The sequence below is a fragment of the Magnolia sinica genome, chromosome 5 (genome assembly GCF_029962835.1).
Source record: "Magnolia sinica isolate HGM2019 chromosome 5, MsV1, whole genome shotgun sequence".
NCBI lineage: Eukaryota > Viridiplantae > Streptophyta > Magnoliopsida > Magnoliales > Magnoliaceae > Magnolia > Magnolia sinica.
Genome location: NC_080577.1, coordinates 73,994,407 through 74,006,389, shown reverse-complemented (window position 1 = coordinate 74,006,389; position 11,983 = coordinate 73,994,407).

Below are 11,983 nucleotides of genomic sequence, written 5' to 3'. Positions count from 1 at the left end.
GCGTAAAATTGCTTATCTTAGTTTTTAGCTTTAGTTCCTTCACTTTTGTCCAGTCCCACTACAGAATGTCCAAAGTTTAGGATAGATTGTTGTTGTCTAATGTCATCGCTGCAGTATGCTTAGGAGTAGTATAAACATCCATGGCCTACTGTTGTCGAATCTTCGATTAATCGAGTCCTTACTTAAAAGATCACACCCTGATTACATCTTACTCATATTATTCGCTTTGATTGTTTGTCCATACAAGCGATCACAAGTATTTATCTTTTATTTATTTCTCTGTTTATTTTATTTATCTACTGATTGTACTGAGTTTCAATTATAAATCAATAAAATTAGCAATTTAGCCTTAAATTTTTTCAATTCTTCCCTTCCATTACCACATTATTGAGAAACGTAAGGCATGTAATCATCGTTAAAATAAAAGTCTTTGACTCAAGGTAAAAAGAATCCATTCATAATGACTAACCCCCTCCTTCTAAATCACCTGATCATTGCAATATTGGTGGCTGTACAGTCAGATCAACCTTCATAGGTTTGTTCTTACGACTGATTTGGCGCCTAGGGTTGCAAACGTTCAATTGAACTCGAGTCGAGTATGACCCTGGCATGGCGTACTATTCGAATAGCACACGTTTGATTAAATATGGGTTGTTCGTTAATACGTGTGGTCTCATGTTTGATTGAATAACAACACTTACAATTAAAACAACTTTCTATATTCGTCTAACTTGTAAAGTTTTTACTAAGTAAAAGCAAGTATATTTGCCAAAAAGTGCTTAGAGCATTAAATCCTACCAAAATCTTTAAATCACATGGCTTGATATGAAATATAGCATTAGGTTGAGCCAGCTTCAACGCACATGATGGATGGATTGGATGTTGTGCACTCATCATGGTGGGTCCCACAAACTATTAAAAGGTTAGGCTTACATTAGGGACGGAATGATGGACGAATTGGATGTCATATGCCCAATACATTGCTCCACACACACAAGGGTGTGTGTATTAAAAATTGCATGTAAATTCATTACTTAATAGTCTAAATCTTTTCCTTTCATGTAGGAAAAAAAAAGTGTGAGGTCAAAGTTAGAAACACTTTATAGATTGTAAATATTTTATGACCTCTTTTACCATCCAAATCTACACGTGAAGTGTTTAGCACTTAGGGCCTGTTTGTTAACGCTGAATTTTTACACTTAATACAGCATTTGGAAAATATTCCATGTTTAGTAGCGTTTGTTAACGCATAAAAAGGAAAGCGCTCCATGATGGGAGTCCTTTACACTGAAATTTTTCCATGATAGGAGTCTAGCTTAATGCGGAATGAAGAATGCGCTTTGTAATTATTATTTTTTTAATCCAAAATTATCCTTTGCTAGAGAGATTTTTCTCCCTTGCGTTATACACATCCCCAACTTTTAACATGGGGCACTTCTCTGAGCCCATCATGATGTATGTGTTTCATCCATTTTTAAAGATCATTTTAGGGCTTGATACAAAAATTGAGAGGAATATAAATCTTAGGTGGACCACACCACAGGAAAACAATAGTGATTGGATATCCACCATTAAAATTCTCCTAAGGCCCAATGTACTGTTTATTTGACATCCAATCTATTGATTAGGTCATATAGACTTAGATGAATGGAAAAAACAAAGATCAGCTTGATCCAAAACTTTTATGGCCCCCAAAAAGTTTTTAATGGTCGACGTTCATTCAACATTGTTTTCCTGTAATGTGGTCCACTTGAGATTGGGATATACCTTAGTTTTGGTCTCATATCCGAAAATGATCTAAAAAATAGATGGACAGAATTTAAACAAATATAAATACTGATAGCAATAAACAATCTCACAATGCTGAAATTAAATACTACCTCAAATGTACGAGTATTGAGAGATTGATATGGAAGTTGTTTTAAGGACAACCTTACACCAAAAACCAAAGGTTTATGGTAGGACAACCTGATTCCTAGAAAGTTCTGTGTATTAAAAACTCAAACCGATACGGAGGAATAAAGAAATAAATAGCAAGGAAAGAAATCTAAACTATTACAACATTCCCACACTTGCATAAAAGAAATTACAACATTCTTCACAAATGCAAAAAAGGAAATTGCAAACATGCACAAAAAGAAATAAACATTCAATCCACAAGACAAAAAATTATAGTGGTTCGCTTGTGTGTACACCAACTGTTTAGAAAAACAGCCACACAAATACTCCACTCCTAATATCCTCACACAGTGGATATTAGCGTTCACTATGAAGATAGGTTTTTCAAGGTTCACCTAAAACCCTCACAATTGTGTCTTTCAAGTGGGCTTACACAATTCAAAAAACCCCACACTCCTGGTTTTCTGGATCAACTTAGATAAACCAAAACAGAGAGATTTTTCTAGCACAATCTCAATGAAACCAAAAGACAGAAATTTACAATAATGTAAAATACCTAGATATTCTCCTTTAGATGTAGCCCGGAAGAACCAAATCAAAGTAGAAGTTCAACGTAAAAGTTCAATGTCCACACTCACTTATGAAATGATTCTAAGGTCTAGATAGATTTTAGATTTAAAGCACCTTGGGCTAGCTTGATTTGATTTTGATTCCAAGAAATGGGAATACTTCAATCCCTCTTTCAAATATAATTGGAATGCAGAATACAAAATCAAATACAAAAAAAACTAATTAAAGAGAATATAAAATGAGCACTAGATAGCTTAAGAATATCACTAACTTATCTTTCAGAGTGGCATATTGATTTAGCTTGAATTGAATATCAAACTCTGAAATTCGTGCTCTATTTATAATTGTAGAAATCACACTCTCGACTGGTCTTGAGGTAGGCACGACTGGTCATAGGACCAACAGATTTTTAAAATTTTGAGCGTGATAGGATAAAGTCATTCCACGACTGGTCGTAGGCTCTGCTCGACCGGTCAAGTGGCCTCCATGACCGGTCGAGTCCTGTCCACGACTGGTCGTGTGGAACCATTTTTAGTTGCTGGACTTTGAGTCGAGGCTGCAGGACTGGTCGAGCACAGGTCAAGCACTGTTCACACGACTGGTCGAGCAGTCTCCAGGACTGGTAGAGGCTTTAACAAAAATTTCCAAAAATCAGTAACAACCTTAGGACTAGTCGAGGAATTCTTGGACTGGTCGAGCCAGTGCTAGGAATAGTCGAACATAGTCCAAGACTAGTCGAGAAACAGCCAATGCACTTATAAAGTGACTCAATTTAAATTATGTATACAAAATGACCTACCCTATGGTCAATCTAGGGTCATTCATACCTTATACATGATGTATGAACATTGAAACTTCTTTTCCTTTGGTTGATAGATGTTCTTTGAAGTTCACGACACTTGAGATCTTAACATTCGTAGAAGCTTGAACTCAAGACTTCTGAAGCTTGAATTTGTGACATATTGAAGCTTGAGCTTGAGGATCAAAGTATAGAAACTTTTTCTTAACTTCTACGAAGCCTTGAAAAACTTGAACTTTTGAAGCTTGAAAGCTTGAATTCACACTTGATGTTGTACTTGAACAGGAACAAGTAATCATGCATTTGAAGATCTTGAAGTAAAGAACGTTATTGTCCTTGCACTGTCTTGAATATATTGATGCGCTACACAAGACACAGATTCTAAGATGTTTTGGCACTACAAAATTTGACAATTATAGGAGCTAGAAATCAAACACTTACATAAACCTCATTTTTGGTCTCACACCATCAAATGATCTAGAAGCATAGATGAACAGCATGGATGAAACACATACATCATGGTGGGGCCCCACATAGCACCAACCACCAGCCATTGGCTGTGGCAGGGGAGTAGCCAATCTGTTTCCACGGACGCCGCAGATGTGGATTAGATACTGACAGGTTGAGTAGCGAGACTCGCTACCAAAGTTATGTTGCTAAGTTACGTGGGCCCCATCATGATGTATGTTTTGTATCCACTCTGTCCATCCATTTGAAAATATAATTTTAGGTAAAGATCTAAAGAATGAGTCAAATCCAAAGCTCCAGTGGACCTCACCACAGAAAATAGTAGGGAGAGTGACACCCACCATTAAAAACTTAAATAGGCCACAAAAGTTTTTGATCAAGCTAATATATTTTTTTTCCCTTTCTTTCATGTCTATGTTAACTTGTGAACAGGTTAGATTTTAAATAAAAATCCTGGTGAGCCTTAGGAAGGTTTCAACGGTAGGCATCAATCTCCCCACTATTTATTTATTTATTTTTTTGTGGTGGGGTCAACTACATATTTGGATCTGCTTAATTCTTTAATTCATAATCTAAAATTAAATCTCCAAATAGATGGACGGTGTAGATAAAGCACATACATCACAGTGGGCCCACATACATGGGCACATGGAACTTGAGGACGTCACTTCCGTAACGAATCTCGCTATTCAACCTCCTAGTAGCTAATCCGCGTCAAATAGGATACGGATTGGTTGGTGTACCTCACACCAGCTATATAGCTGTTTTATTGATGTTAGCAAGTTCTGTGGGTCCCATCACGATGTATGTGTTATATCCAAATTGTCCATCCATTTGGTGAGCTTGTATTAAAGCTTGAGATGAAAAATAAGACATCGAACTATCAAGTGGACCACATTGCAAAAAGTAGCGAGGATTGAAGATTTTATTTTTTTTCCTCTTCATGCAGGTATTTGTGACCTTATGAACATATTGGATGGAAAATAAACTTAAATAGGCCACAAAAGTTTTGTATCAAGCAATATTTTAGGTGTTTTCACTTCATCCAATTGGGAATGACCTTATAAACGATTTTGGATAGCATATAAATATAAGGTGAGCCTTATTTGAAGGTTTTGTTGCTACTGGTGTTCAACCCTACACAACACATAGTGACAATCTCCCCGCTGATAGGAATTGAGGGACTTATGATGATATTTTAGTTTTCTATTAAATATTTTAATTCATTTGAATTAAATATAATGATTTTATTTTCATTTAATAAAAAATAATTTCTGTATAATATAAAACATTTCCAAACGAGAGATAGGGGCAAATGTGTCAAATTAACATATTTCAGACATTTAAGATGTTTGTTTCAGATTCGGTACTTAATTTTTCAACTTCAACCATAATTATCAAACAAGTTTTTAACTTCAGATTTCGGATTCAGGCTTCAGACTTCAGATCTAACAAACGAGACCTTAATGTAAATAATTTATGACCTCTTTTCCCATCCAAATCTACATGTGAAGTGTTTAGTACTTAATGATCCTACAAGCTTCCAAACGACCCGTAATAACTATAAGTCCAATGGAGTAAGAGTATGGAAAATTGACCGTACTGACCTCGAAGTTTGTGTCAATTACCTAGAAAGCTATGACATTCCATATATCCTAAGAGTGACCTTCTGACAACTTTTGAATATTATTTCGGACAAAAATGCCCTTGTCCTTGGTTCAGGAGTTGTATGGTCCTGAAGTGAAGTAGAAGTTACCTGCTGCTCCAACACTCAAGAAAGTGACGGATCGGCTACTCCCCTTGCCGCCAACCAATGGCCGGTTCTCGGTGGTCGCTGGGACCCACCACCATGTATGTGTTTCATCCATGTCGTCCATATATTTTTCCAGATCATTTTATGGTAAGAGACCAAAAATGAGCTATATCCCAATCGCAAGTGGACCACATTAAAGGAAACAGTGTTGAATGAGCGTCGTAGACCATTAAAATGATCCCTCTCATTTTTCGGACCAAGCACTAAAATGATCTGTCAAAACAGATGAACGATCGTGCCTTTCACTGTAAAAACAGATGAACGGAATGGATGAAACACATACGTCACGGCTGGGCCCATGGATGGTGATAGGGGGAGTAGCCAATCTGTTCTCCCCTGAAAAATACGGAAGAATATATGAGCATGGAAGGGCTGAATGTCGCTTTTCACATGCACCTTTTACACACCTTCTTCTTCTTCTTTCGTTTTCATAGAAAACTGAAGATCCAAGGACCAACTGCCAAAGAGGGACGTTGTTTGTCCTCGTCTGAAATTATCTTCCACTATGAGGTCCATATTTTTTTTTTTTGTAAGTATTTTGATAAGGTAAAGGAAGATCAGAGTCGAGAAGGTTCTTGTCACGTGAAGGGAGTCTACTTGTAACGCCCTGAAATTTGGGGTTCGAGCATAACTTAGCTCCCGAGTTTCAAAACATCACTTATGCAACATATTTGATGATGGATGTATGTTGTCTGTATGAGTACATAAAACATGGAATAGATTAAGCCAAACTGCAAACATAATTCAGGGATAAGTGAGAAACGCAAGCGGAAGACTTATAGAAACATATGTGTACATGTGTAAGTCCCTGAAATACGTATACATACCAGGTCATATTACAAGTGTTACTATCAAAATTACAAGCATCAAATGACATCATCTATTCCCAAAAAGAAATCCCAGAATCCCACGCATCAGAACAAGGCTCACTAGAACCTGCCTGAAAACTGCATAAAAGAAAATGTAGCCTCATCATCCTCAAACTCCTACTTTTCCTCAGATGTCGCATCAACATCTACAACTAAGACAGAGTCTGGTAGCGTTTAAGCACCGCCCCAGAACGTGGGAGTGGGTGATCAACTTAGTAGAACAATATAGCAAGGGTTAACATGTTATCAGTTGATGTTTTATTTAAACCAACATGATTTAAATAATTTTTAAACTCGCAAGTATACGAATCAGATGTAGATACGGTACGTATTACGAGATCGTTCCCACGAGGACTGGTCGTCACAATTCAAATCTATGATTCTCCTTAACTAATCCAACAAATAATGGAATGAATTACTAAGCACAATTTTATGAAAATCAATTAATTAAGAACAGGGAAGAAAATTCAATCAGAGAGAGAGCACTAGGACCTTCGAATCCACCCCTAATTATCCTAACCCTTGTTTTGTCTGTTGATTCACCTTGACCTAGATTGATACCACTTATATAGAGAAAGCACAATCTGTGTCCTTAATCGGGCATACAGACTGTCTAATTCCTTTCAGCAATGCCATGAATGACATATCCCATGTCCTTGGTCGGGCACATGGAATGTACAATTCATTAAAGCACCCTGTTTCTTCCTCTATAGGAAACTTGTTCTTGATCAGACACAAGCACCTATAATAAGCATCCAAACAACATCCATATATATACTTTAATCAAGTTCATAGATGGAGAAGTATAGAATTTAAACCCATAAAGCCCACTTAGAGAAAGAGGCAAATTAATTAATATTCAAAGTAAATCAACCAATACAAGAGCTAATCAAATTAGGGGCTTCATCTCAGCCCTAGCTGAGAGATTAGTGACCCATAAAATCCATAAAAAAATATTAAATAAAATTCATAAAAATTAAACACCAAACCAATCGATCTCTCTCTCTTCCTCCTTCTCTTTCTTCTCTTCCTGGCTCTAGATCTGGAATCCCCTGGTTCTGAATGCCTTTCCCACGTCCAAAACTCCCCTTTTATAGCTGCTGGATGGCTGGGGTCGGTGGCAGAGTCGTAGAAGGACTCGAAGTGCAATTTTTCGCAGCCGTGATCGGTGGGCCCCACAGAGGTGTTTTCTGGAAAATCCACCCCGTCCATTGGATTCAGGACGAAATTTCAGTCAAGAATGGATGGTTTTGAATGTCCATTGACACGGCCCAGAGAAGAAAATACAAAAAGATCAGTTTTAAACGTCGCCGGGTAGCCCTTTTGTGGCCTTTGTACCGCACACGTGTGTCCGTATGGGAGTGGAATATCAGCATGGTTTTGTAATTCTCGAACCCATCTACACGATGGACGGCTCGGATCGGCCGTACGGGTGACGTACGGGGCCCACAATCCTTCGCAAAAACGGCCAGCGGTCGTCCTTTACGCGGACGCGAAAACAACTTCCGTGGCAATGGTGGGACCCATTTTGATAATTATTTCAATAATCCACTCCGTCCATTGCATGGAGGATGAAAAAATGGCTAGGAATGCCCAATTTCGAGTTAGAGTTTCGGTGGCCCACAGAGTTTTGAACTCACCGTCCGTTTTGCGTTTTTCAGCGGTCAACGTCCGTACACATGCATGGAACCAAACGGACATCTAGGCGATGGTTATAACTGCCCCAGGAAGCGGATGGACGGTTTGGATTGTCCATTTGGACACTAGGTGGGCCCATAGCGGTCCGTAAAAATGGATTTCCGTCCGTTACACGTGCTGGAAACGGCAACTGCCGTATTTAAAAAGGAAAGTCGGGTCAGCGGCGCTGACCGACTTTAGTCCGTTCGGTGCTCAGGCAGTGCACATGTGCACTGTGTACACACGCTATAGATATGGGTCCACTGTGATGATTTCAAGAAATCCAATCCATCCATCTTCTTTGTCATATAATTTCAACCGTCAACACCAAGTTTGAAGCAGTTCCAAATATCAGGTGGGCCCCAAATTGGAGATTAATGGGCTGATTTGTCAGTTGGCTCACTTCCCGAGATCTTTAATGGATGAAAATTAATATGTACGGTTAATTTATGGCCCTCATCCCATGTATGAAGTTTTGAACTGATCGGATGGCGGGAACCATGTGATCTTGCATTCTGGACCCTTTTCAGGCCTCTTTATCGTGCTTTCCTCAGATCCCAGGCGTGTAAAATCTTCACTATTGGTTTTCTGGAGTCCATCCCATGCTCTGGAGACTTTGGATCATAAAATCCATGCCTTTAACATCAATTTTCAATACACACTCCTGATTTCATCCTGTAATAAAAACACGAGTAAAACACTCCATTAAGCCTCATCATGTACGTCAATTTAGGCAATTACTGGGGTCTGATATGCAATATTTGACCCTGATCATTAGTTCAATCAAGCAGTAATGATAAAGCAGAACAATCAAACATGTCCTAATTACTCTTATTAGTGCAAGGATGAATGCAGAATGATGCATGCCCTTGCTTATACACCCTCAGCGTCTTCACCTTACGTTACGCATGACATCACCTCAAGTGCTCCACCTCTTCTAGGCACATGCAATGCAGTGTATGAACATGATTACAAGTTGTTATTAGTCCTTTTCATACAGCAGAATTGGGAAGCTAAGGTACCTTCCTCATATCACTTTCCACACACTGATCTATTCTAGGGTCGTCAGTCCTAGATATCTCATACGATCATATGGTTTTAGGTTGCTGCAAAGGGCTCATCACCAATCACTGCACGCCTATCATACCTTCGTTACTATAATAAGGCTCGTCACCTTAATGCGGTATCCAGGTATGCTCGAGGTCACTACAAAGGACTCGTCACCAATCAATGTAAACCGACAGCACGAATATAGTGTCCCATACCACCATAATCAGCTCACAAGTTTGGTTGCTCACTGGTCACTACGGGGAGGCTCGTCACCCCAGCGTAGACCGACAGCTCGACCACGGTGTCCCATACCACCATGTCCGGCTCATGAGTCTTAGTGGATCAAGGTACAATGGTTAACGGGATTTGCACTGGTAAGTTTGGTACCCTAGATTCAAACAATAGCGTCCATACATGGTGAACATACATCAGACAATCGGGTTACTTGACAAACTCGACTAGCACGAGCGCACGTTGGGTTGAACGACATAGAGTGCGCAAACACTCCGTGTGGCCAAACCACTGCCGACAACTCCAATATGACTCGGGTTCGTCAAATCACGTCCTTCATGACGAAAGCAACCTCAGCCACGAACTTAAGGCCGATTACTGATTTCCTGGACTATTTCGTAGTCCCAACACATTCCACTACAACAGATATTCATATCAACAATTTAGAATAGTAATGGACAATAATTCAAATCATGAAGTACATGAGCATTTGCAAAATATCAACTTAGCATGGATTTAAACATAAGCAATACTCGAAATTAAACAAGGAATGTGACTTGCATGTGGGTAATCATACGCACCAATAAGAGAGTTGAGGATCGCTTCTCAATGCTTGCAAATAGGATAATATGCTACCCCTTAGACCATACAGACATTTTTACAAACACTTAGAATACACAGTTCAACATACATGACGCATGTTGAAAAATACACGCATTTAGACAATTCCTTTTACCGAGTTGTCACACATACAATAAGCATAAGTACATGATAGATAATCATGGCAAGTACATGTTCATATTTTATACGTATACGGTACTTCCTACATATACATAGAATACACAAATATCAACACATAGCATGTATATCAGGAATACGATATAAACATAACATTTCACATGTAAAATTTCATCCATAACAAGAATAAACCATTACTAACATTGAGAGCCTTGAAAACCATAACCTATACAATTAAAGTCCGCACCTTAAACTAGAAAAGAACACCGAACTGATTCAGACGATATGTCATCGTCAACGGCGACAAGATAACCTAAAGCAAGAATAGAAATGAACTACAACAATGCATAAACTATTCTAAGCTCTAAAACAGATTAGGGTTAGGTTAACTTACCCAAGGATGAACTCAGAATCGCCGGAATAATGATTCAAAAGTGATGGTTTAAGGATGAAGAATAACATGAAAGAATCTAAAAATGATTCACCAACTTCTCTGTCACTTTCTCTCTCTTTTCCTCTCTCTTTCTTAGATAGGGTTAGGAAATTTGTATGGAAAAGAGAGTGAGGGTTTTAAGGTCTATATATAGGCCTAACATTGATGAAAATAGCCCCAGGGCCAAGGTATACTTAGGTTATAACCAAATCAGGCCTCTCTAATCTAACGAAGCACTTCTGGTGGTCCTTTTTCCACGCGCGGTCAGACTTAAGCTCATTGACCATGGATCTAGGTCAGGCTGAGTTTTCGTACCGATCGGACTTACAGATCAGCCGTGGCGGACCACACTCAATTCAACGGTCACCGAAACTCGATCAGGTCCACAAGCACAAAGACATGCTTGGGCCACCTTCCCTGATCCGAGGGTGAAATTGGGTCAGAATCCAATGGTCATATTACTTAAAATCGTCGCGCAAGCGACACGACTCAGATTTCATAAAATCACATTTAATTTCCAACCGTTCTCACGCTCTTCACTCCGGACTCAGTCAAATCGACCCAAAACATCATCTAGACTTGGTTTTTGAGGTGATGGACAAGTCCAACTTGGTGACCACAACTGCCTAAGATCATCGCTATCGGACTTTCGACGCGCGGTCCAGGTTCGATCCAAAGCTTCTAAAAAGTTTCAAGAGCAACTGGATTTAGCGATGAATCCCAGATTTCAGAGTAACATAGCGCTAACTATTCTACAAGTTTTGAGTCATGCAGATCAAATTTAAAGTGATTGATGCAAATTTCACAAGCAATCGAGTTTAGCGCTAATTACCCCACAAAAAGCTTCTAAGGAAAATAGAGGTAGTACTCGGGTCTTGGCACAAAATTTTCCAGGTCATTACACTACTGTAGGGCACACCTTGATCAAACATTCACCATTGATAGTAAAAAATCATGACTTCACATTTTTAAACCTTCCACCCTCCAAGAAATCAAATCTCGACCACCGATAGTGACAACCATAACCCTTCATGTATTCAAAACCACGACCCAGACAAAGGATCGTGGTTTCCATGCACATTGGTTCTTGGTTGTCATGTTATAAGGATCGTGCTTTTCACATGCACATGAGTCATGGTCATAATGTTACATAGGTCGTGGTTGTCATGCCAAATGGGTCGTGGTCGTCATGTTATAAGGATCGTGCCTTTCACTGCCCTGTGAACCACGATCCATTTTGTTTGAAAACCACGACCCTTCGAGTGGTTCATGGTTGTCAATCATGACACCTATATAATTGTGAACCATGACCCATTTTACATGTCAACCACGACCCATATAACCTATCAACCACGACCCATATAACATGTTAACCATGATGTAACATAGTGAGGCCCAATGAGTTAGGACTTTAACGCGGCCCTTACAACCACGAC